This window comes from Populus euphratica, unplaced genomic scaffold (genome assembly GCF_000495115.2).
Source record: "Populus euphratica unplaced genomic scaffold, PopEup_1.0 scaffold234.1, whole genome shotgun sequence".
NCBI lineage: Eukaryota > Viridiplantae > Streptophyta > Magnoliopsida > Malpighiales > Salicaceae > Populus > Populus euphratica.
This window is the reverse complement of record NW_011499928.1, coordinates 663,459-672,697: the sequence shown is the minus strand read 5'-3', so window position 1 is coordinate 672,697 and position 9,239 is coordinate 663,459. Positions and strand designations below refer to the sequence as shown.

At 30.0% G+C, this 9,239-nt stretch overlaps 1 long non-coding RNA gene and 1 pseudogene across 1 annotated transcript in view; both read left to right on the top strand.

The window, feature by feature from the left end:
- LOC105135860 (uncharacterized) overlaps window positions 1–9,239 on the top strand; it is a 29,487-nt gene that overhangs the window by 11,726 nt on the left and 8,522 nt on the right. The gene's annotated exons all lie outside the window — the stretch shown is intronic.
- Window positions 7,297–9,239, top strand: part of LOC105135859 (salicylic acid-binding protein 2-like) — a 5,534-nt pseudogene continuing 3,591 nt past the window's right edge.

The window sequence follows — 9,239 nt, the reverse complement described above, 5'->3', positions numbered from 1 at the left end:
AAATTAAAGGTATCTTATATTATCAGACTTGTTATTATAAAACATATTCTAGTTAAGGAGTTATTAATACTTCAAGTGCAAAATAATAATATTAAACCTTGATAAAAATACACTTTTACGTACTAATAAAAAGACTGCAAAAATCTTACAATATGGATTTTATTGGCCCACCTTGTTCAAGGACATATGCGTTTTGCGAAACCTGTAAAAATTATCAAAAGTTATGATTTATTTAAAAACACAAAGAGCTTTTAGATAATCTTCTATTGACTCTTGTGATGTATCTTAATGGAGATATGCATAGTACAATTCATGATTTATGACCCTATTTTCATAAAGAACATAATCGACTTAGTCTTGGGAATTTGACTAAAAAAACCATGTTTGTTAGTTTTTAAAAAACTAGATGAGAAGTTTATTCCCGACCCACAAAGGTGTTTAAGTCATTCTTGGAAGTAAAAAGAAGAAGAAGATGTGAGCCATAATCATAACTACTTATACATACATATGTTCTAAAGAGAGAAAGAGAGAAAGAAAGAGACTTCAGCTAGCCTAGTGGTATGATTAAATTTTAAATTTTTCATTTATAAAATCTTCTCTTCCTTCCCTTCATTTCTACTCAACTCATACATTCAACATATATAGAAGTATGTAGAAAAGGCAGGTTCTTTACGTCATCAAATAAAAAATATTTGTGTTTCTAATAAATCCAGTCTTAAGAAAGAAAATGAGTTTTTAAAATCACCAAATCATCTTGGTTAGGTATTAGTTGAGAGAAAGATTCATCTGATGTTTGAGAGAGATAGCCTTGGGTTAATGAGGAGTGTATCAATAACTATATTTTTAGGAGGCTGTCAAGTTTTGGGGGTCATCCCCAAAGCTTTAACTAAAGGAAACATCATTGAAAAAACAATTAGAGAGGAACTACATGTCTTCATAATATCTGAACGCCTGAATATAATGTTTAAACATGCTGATGCCTTCATTGCCTTACTAGATGGTCTAGGCACATTGGAAGAGATCTTTCATATTTCCTCTTGGGTCCAACTTCACATTCACCATAAACCTATAGGTTTGCTCAATATTAATGGTTTTTATGATAAATTATTGTATTTTCTTGATCATGCTATGGAACAGAATTGTCTAACATCTTCGGCATGATAAATCATAATCTCTGCTGCTATTGCTAAACAACTGATTGATCAATTATAATCTTTCATCCCTGTAATTGATTCTTTTGTGAGTTAAATAGACTGGTCAAATAAGAAAAGTTATAATCTTTCATCCCTGTAATTGATTCCTTTGTGAGTTAAATAGACTCGTCAAATAAGAAAAGTCGTAAAAAACTGAGATTGGATTTGAGCCTTATTTTGTAAAAACTTATGTCTTTTGGTTTTATTAATAGCATAATATTTTTTTATTTTGTTATCTCTTATATTAGTTTAAGTGTGTTTTAGACTTGTCAGTAGTCGCTGCTTCAAGTGATATTTTCTATACTTTACCTTTCAACCTTATAACACTAAGGACAATATCTCATTTTAGTTGGGGGGCGAGGGTAGTAGTTATTAAAACCATATAACAAAACTGTTATTGTTAGGATGACAGAGTAAGGAGAAATTTTTTTGACTCTTGAGATGCATTTTAGTAAACATTCTTATTAAGGTCTATCATAACACCTTTTAAAATATTCAGGTTTACAAACTCTCGCATTGTTATCACTTAATTCTGTTCTTATACTCATTTAACAAATATTCTTAAACCTTTATTTTCACAAACACACTTTAACATATGATTGTGGGTTGCACATTGGATTATTACATTAATTATAATTTTTTATTAAAGGCAACAACTAAAGAAAATGAATAAGATCTAATTTATAATTTTAATGATAATAAAAATATAGGTAAGTTTGGTTTCATAGCTTCCCTAACTTAAACAATTAAGCTCGAAGGGGTGTTTTAAGACCTAATACCCTAAAATTAACTAACTTGGGAGCTATTAACTCAGTGCTTGTTACATGGGTTGAGGAGAAAAGCATAAAAAAATCAAACATTGCACTATTTACGTATCTGTATCTACAATTCGAGTTACTAAGCTCGTAAGGGTGTCTCAATATCTAAAACCCTAAGACCAACTAGTCTGGGAGTTATGAGCCTAAAGCTCATTATATGGGTTAAAAATGCATTATGTTTTAAGTTATATGTATACATATTAAAAAAAACAAAAAAATAAAGAAAAAGGAAAAATTAAAAGAAAAGAAAATGATAATAAATCTTAATCCAAGAAAATTAACCTTAAAAAAATATTAGAACAAAATTATGTTTTCATCCAAGCAAAGCTCCATAACTATGTATTGATATATTAAGCACAAAAGGAAGGTATATTAATATCTTATTTAAGAAGTATGAAGCAAATAATATCTTGTTTAAGATTATTAGATAACTTCTCCCATTGTCTATGCACAGAGGATGGGATTCTATTTTCTTCTAATTACTCACTAGTTTTTTAGTTCAAAGCCTGTTATGAGAAAGTTGCCAATTCTATTCTAGATTTGTTCGTTGTTGTATTAAGATTATTTTTTTTTTGTTTTTTTAATTATTATCTAGTTTTGTAATATCAATTATATCTCTCAATCTGATCATTGGAGCATACAAAATGTTTATAATGAGTCTCCTTATATATTGTTATATCTTAGGTTAAAATTTTAGTGTGAATGTAATTTAGAAAGGCGTTGCGAGACTGCTGATGATATTTTTATAATTTTGTTCAAAAGTATCATTTTATTGTGTTTTTTTAGATTTATTTTTAAATTTTATTATTCAATAATGAGTTTATTAGTAATTAAATTTTATAATTTATTTTGATTTTCTTTACTTGAGGTTATTATAGTATCATAATCTGGATTAGAAATTAAATAATATTTTGATTTGGTTTATTTTGGATTTTAAACAGCAAATCAAAGTAATGGTTTTTGTGTGTGTAGAGATTTTAGATGTGTTTACGGAAAAAGAAAAGATTTTTTAATCAAAGAATTGAAAAACAATGAATGGTCTTTCACAAAAGAAGGTTGAAAACAAAATCTATATAGGTGAAGTGTCTCTCTCTATACATCTATTTATCAGTTTCTCACCCATTTCATATCGAAGTTGGAGGCTGAAAAGACCGCTACCACTTATTCCTCTATAGTAGCCCTTGAGAAAGAAAAAGATAAAAGCAAAAGAAATGCTTGTAATTTCACCTTAAATGTCAAATCAATCATCTTCATTATCATCATCAAGGGAAATGGCAGGAGATGTTGAATCAAATGAGCTGGAGGGGGATAAGACTGTTTTAGGGTCTTGGCTTTGTATAATATCTTGCACTATTTGAAGGTATTCTTCTTTAGTTGTAGCAGAGGTGATGAGAGTTGTCGTTTGAGACTTCCGGGCTAGAAATTTTAATTAAGGATGATGATCAATAATGGGAGCTATTTGATTCTTTTGTAACCATTCAGTAATAGCTGATTTAGAAATTTTTGTTTTAGTGGCAAAGAAATCCCACCATTTGATTTTGAATTTCCGGATAAGGACTGGGTTGCCATTTTGGAGGTGGTAATCATAAAACCATGAACACACCCATGTAACAAAGAATTTTGTACAAAAAATTAAAAGGGAGGAAAACTTTATTTCAAAAGGGGTAACTTGAAAATTGTTTTTAAAATGAAGGTAATCATTGTCAACTAGAGGATGGTTTTGAAAAAGTCAATATAAAAACCAAAATAATCCCACCATTGGAGAAACCAAATTGGGAGATTCGTAGATGTCATGGAGTTATGGAAATAAAAAAGCAAGGAGTAGCTGTGATTGGTGTTTTGAAGAAAGAAGGCATTAAACCAGGCTTTCTAGTAACCCTAGTATGTATATATACCGAAATCTGGATGATTAAGGCAGAGATGTGATGGGAAGGAGATAGGTTTATGTAAGGGTTGACCCCAATTTGAAGGGTAGATTATTTTTTGGATGATGCAATCGAAGTATGCTTGTTCGGAGTGGGTTGTATAGATTTTGAAATGTTTGAGTTTTACAAAATTGTTAATCTTAAGAATGTCAGCATAATAAGATTGAGGTTTGGCTAAATCCCAAGGTTCGTAATGTCAGTATGGAGGGAAAAGTTTTAAAGTTACAATAGAGGGGTTTTCATGATAAAACTTGTCTTTCATAGTCAAATTTTTTTGGAAATTAGTCTTGAAAATGTATTTTGATTAGATTTGGAAAGGCATTATTGTGGAGTTTGTAAAGCAAGTGGGGTTTTTTCAGGAAAACCTGCTTGTAGTTTTGAAATGGAGTTGGAAACACTACCTCATTGTGACATGGAGTCATTGAAGGCCTATTGGGATAGCATTTATAAAGCCAAAAGTAATTCTAATGATTTGGAGAGAGTGGTAACCCGTGTTGAACTGCGTCTGTTTGTACTTGTTATTGGCTTGTAGTTTCTTCTTCTTCAATGACTGCCTCATACCAGGATTTAATGGGTTTAACAGTTAGGATGGCCAAAGATATTAGTTTTATAGAAGGCTTTGGGCTTTCTGGTTTTGTAGACTGGGTTTGGGAAGCTTTTCCCTTGTCATTGGATTTAGCTTTAGGAGGTATCAGGACCTGTTTTGAAGGAATTCACGGGTTAGAAAATCAGGGATGGAATTGGAATCTCCTTTAATATATACAATATCAAAATAAAAAATGCTTAAAATAGCCTACCATCGGGCAAAAAACTAATTTGAAGCAAGATTTTGGATATTTTTTTTGTAAAACTTCTTTTACAGATTTGCAAATTAACAAGTAGAAGGAATTTTTAATTTAATAAATCACTTTGAAATTTTATAATGCAAAGAACAATTGAAAGAATCTCCTTTTTTATAGTGGAGTAATTTTTTTGGCAATCATTTTATTGGATGGATGTGTATTAGAGGATTTGTTCTATGTTATTTTGGACTTGTTTAAGGATCCCTCCATAACCTAAGTTGGAAGCATTAGTCTCGACTATCTTAGGGCTAAAGGGTTTGCTAATTAGAAAAGCGGAATAGTTTGAACCTGTTGTTTGATTTGTCAAACTATGCTGGTATGAAGGTCAGACCACTAGACGAGATCTTTTTTTAGCCTACCATGTAAAGATTTGGCAAGACGACTAATATTTGGATAATAATCTAAAATATAATTAAGACTGCCTAAAAACCGTTGCAACTGGATTTTTTCAGTAATCTTATCTTAAGACTGCCTAAAAACCGTTGCAACTGGGTTTTTTCAGTAATCTTATTAGGGAATTTATTTGTAAAGAATAAAGATCTTTCTATAGATGTTACAGTACATTGGGAGATATAATGACTGAGGAAATGAAAACGTGTTTGAAATAGAGAAATGTTTTTATTAGAAACAACTAAACCATTTTGTTTTGCACTATGAATAAAGGTACGTAGATGTCTGAAATGTTGATTTATAAAATGAGAAAAAATAAGAACATCATCAATGTAAACAATGCAAAACTTTAATTTTATATATTTAAAATATTTGTGCTAAAACATTTTAATTTTATAATATTTTGATATTTTGTTTAGGTTAAATTATTTTAAGTTAAAAATTTATTTAATCTTAATTATTTAAAAATATTTTAAATTATAAAATTATATTTGTTTGATATTATTTTTGTATTATATAATTTATAATTAATTTATTTTAAGTTTAAATTATGGATGTTGAATTATGTTTGTTGAACATAATTAACAATTCACAACCCGTCTCTTTTTCTTTTTCTTTTTTCACTCTACCCCTCACAAATGAATGACACCCCATCACAGCTCATTGGTGAGCTGGGCGGCACTTCATGATTGGGGGCTGGCTATTAATGTTTTATAAATAAAACAAAAGGCATCACGTGCTGCCCAGCTCATTGTGGAGCTGGGCGGCACTTTATGATTGCGGGCTGGCTATTAAATATATATATATAAAACAACAATTTGGTTCACTTGAATTATGTAGTTTTTTTATCGCCTAGATGCTTTAGAGCTTCGGATAAGTTGAAAGTAAAACTAAGAAAAGGAAACTGCTTATACTTTCTTAGACAATCCTTTTCAATTTCAAATATTTAGTTTCTTCCCTAACATAAAATTATTTTCTTTTTCCATTTCTAGTTTTTCTTTTCTTTTTTTCAGTTTTTTAATTAAAAATTTAAAAACGTGTTCATTTATTAAAAATAAAAATGATTTTTTTCACTGCAAAACATAAAGAAATGCATTAGGAATTGCAACTATTTTCATAAAATTTTTCTGCAAAACATAAAGAAATGCATTAGGAATTGCAACTATTTTCATAAAAAAAAATTTCTGAAAACATAATATTGTTATGAGTGAAAAAGTTGTGAGATAATAAATTGTGTTAAAATAAGAGCAAGATAGGGAGTTTGTTTTGTTTGAGAGGATTTTTGCAGAAGAAATAGAAATAGAGAAGAGGGAATAGGAGGTTTAAGTGTCAAGTTATATATTAAATATTATTGATAAAGATATTAATAAAATTATTCTAATAGTAAATTTATCAGTAATTTTGTTAATATATATTATATGTTTTTGTGTGATTTGCCTGTTTAAATTTTATTGTAAGTTAGACAGTATCAACATTTGTAGAAACTTACATATTATTGTATTGTTTGTTTATTTTATTTTTTCTATTTTAATTAGAATTCTCTTAGTATATATTAATAATATATTTATGTTAATGTTTATAAATGGAGTTAGTGATAAAAAAAAAATTGGTTGGTAAAAGTTACTGTAAAATATCAATAAAAAAATTAATATTTTTATTTGTTTATATTGATTTTTGATAGGAAAATAACTATAGTTAAGCTAAAAAACAATAGAACACGACATAAAAAAAAAATTGTCTCTTGTCTTTTCTCAACTTTTGCCTTTCTTTCGTTTCAGTCTCACATCGCCAGCATAATCAAGTATAACCATTATTTCTTTTTTGGTTTCTGATTCTTGCAAGTGAAGATTATCGGGTGGGATTATTGTTAACAATATATACAATGGACGAAGCTGTGAGATATTAATTAAAATCCTATTGTAAGAATGTAAGTAGGAATTCTTGATAAAAAAAAAAAAGATTTGTTTTAGAATAGTTAATTAGAATTTTTTTTAATTAGTTACTTAGAATCCTTATTAAAATTCAATAGAATATTCTAGAAATATTTTATTATTAAAATATACATTAAAAAAAAATTATATTTATGGTATCTAAAAAGATAAATGATCTTTTTGGCTCTTCTAAAGAGCATTTCCTTGGAGATGCTCTAATAATGGCCACCAACTTTGATGTTTATCTTCCTCCCTGAGGCGGGCTCCAAGATAAATAAGTAATACATAGTGCATCTCTGCACCCTACATACTGGGATGCAGGAGCTTACCAGCATCAAAACAACACCGGTAGAGACCAAGAATCAGAAGCATTTTGTTCGAGTACATGGAGCTTGCCATGGGGCTTGGTGCTGGCAAAAGTTCTAAACGCTGCTTGAGTCAGCAAGTAACAGGGTCACGTAGCTTGACCTTGCTGCTTCATGCGCCAACATGAAGGCAATCCAAGATGTAGAAACACCTGATGAATATACGGAGCCTTTGTTAGAGTTTCTGGCCTCATTACAACCGAAGGAGAAGGTTATTCTAGTAGGGCACAGCCTTGGAGGTTTGAGTTTGATGGAAAAGTTCCCAGAGAAGATTGCTGTTGCTGTTATCTTATCAGTTTTAATGCCAGATACCACACACAAGCCATCATTTGTCTTGGTTCAGGTACTGCTAGAAATATTGGCAATATATATATATATTCTTCGAAGTGCTATTTGAAAATATCAATTGCTTCTCAAGTTGAATTCTTCTCTAATTTTTTTCCCCTGAATCTATAAAGCATAACGAGAGGACCCCGGCGGAGGCATGGCTGGACACTCTATTTTTACCGGACAGGATAATAATTTTTGGACCCAAATTCTTATCCTCCAAGCTCAATCAGCTAAGCTCACCTTGTGTATGTTCCCGCATCATGTGATGGTAGGACTACAACATTAATTAAAAAGAGAGATAACTAACTCTCTTTAAATTAAATAGTTCGAGTACTATAGATGAAGCTGAAATTTGAACAAAAGAGAAAATAAAAGAGAAGAGAAAAAGGGAGGAAAAAGAGGCAATAGAATAGTCCTTTTTTTTCCTTGATTTCCAGCTTGTTCATCGTTGGATCGGGCTGAGATTTTAACAGCAATTTTTAGACACGTTACTCTTCATTCAGAATGGTTGAATCGAAGATTGGTGGTGTGGAAGCTGACTTTTTCGACAGAAAACGAGGATGGCAGTGGTGTGAGTTTTTCTCAAATATTTCTCTCTTTAATCTTGTTGTATTCCAAGAATATGTTGTTTTTGATGACATGTAAGTTGTAGTCCTTAGTTGAATTTAAGGAAGAATAGTTATGAACTTATTATTTATTGATAGTGGAAGCTTTTAGGTGGACTACGGTCCCATAGTTTTTCCCGCATCGGGATTTTCACGTTAAAATCTTGGTATTGATTTGTGAACTTATTTGCATTATATTTGGTCATTGTTTAATTCTGATTTTACTACACAAAGAGGGAAAGGATTGTGACTTGTGAATTGTGAATTATATTTTGCTGAATTGATCCAGATAAATTAGTATTCGGTTGTTCCTAGTTTTCCCAACACTGAGATACCTTCCCTGATACGATCCAAGCAAAGATGTTTAATTAAGTTAAAATTTCAGATATAGTGCGATATCAACCCATATAGAAAGAATATAAAAATGATTAATTTATGATAAGGTTGAATTAGACCTGATTAGACCCGAATTTAAAAACCAATGCAAACGATATCCAATTGACTCCAAAATCAATATGTGGTGCGATTAGGATCTCAGTAATTAGATTCTCATATTTGAGCTAATTCTGAGTTGATTTGATCTAATTTTCCCTTGTTTAGTTTTCTGCAACAGAAACTAATAAACATCTTTTTAAAAGATTTATTTTTAACTTTTCTCTTTTCTTTGTTTTTTTTTATTTTGATGCTATTGATATATTTTGAACTATAACAAAATGAAATAACAATTTTTTTTATATATACTGCAAAATCAAGGAGAAGAAGAAATTGGGCACTAAGGAATTTTTGCGAAAACAATAAGAAACAAAAATTTTAGAAGGATATAACCTGGTTAATGGAGTT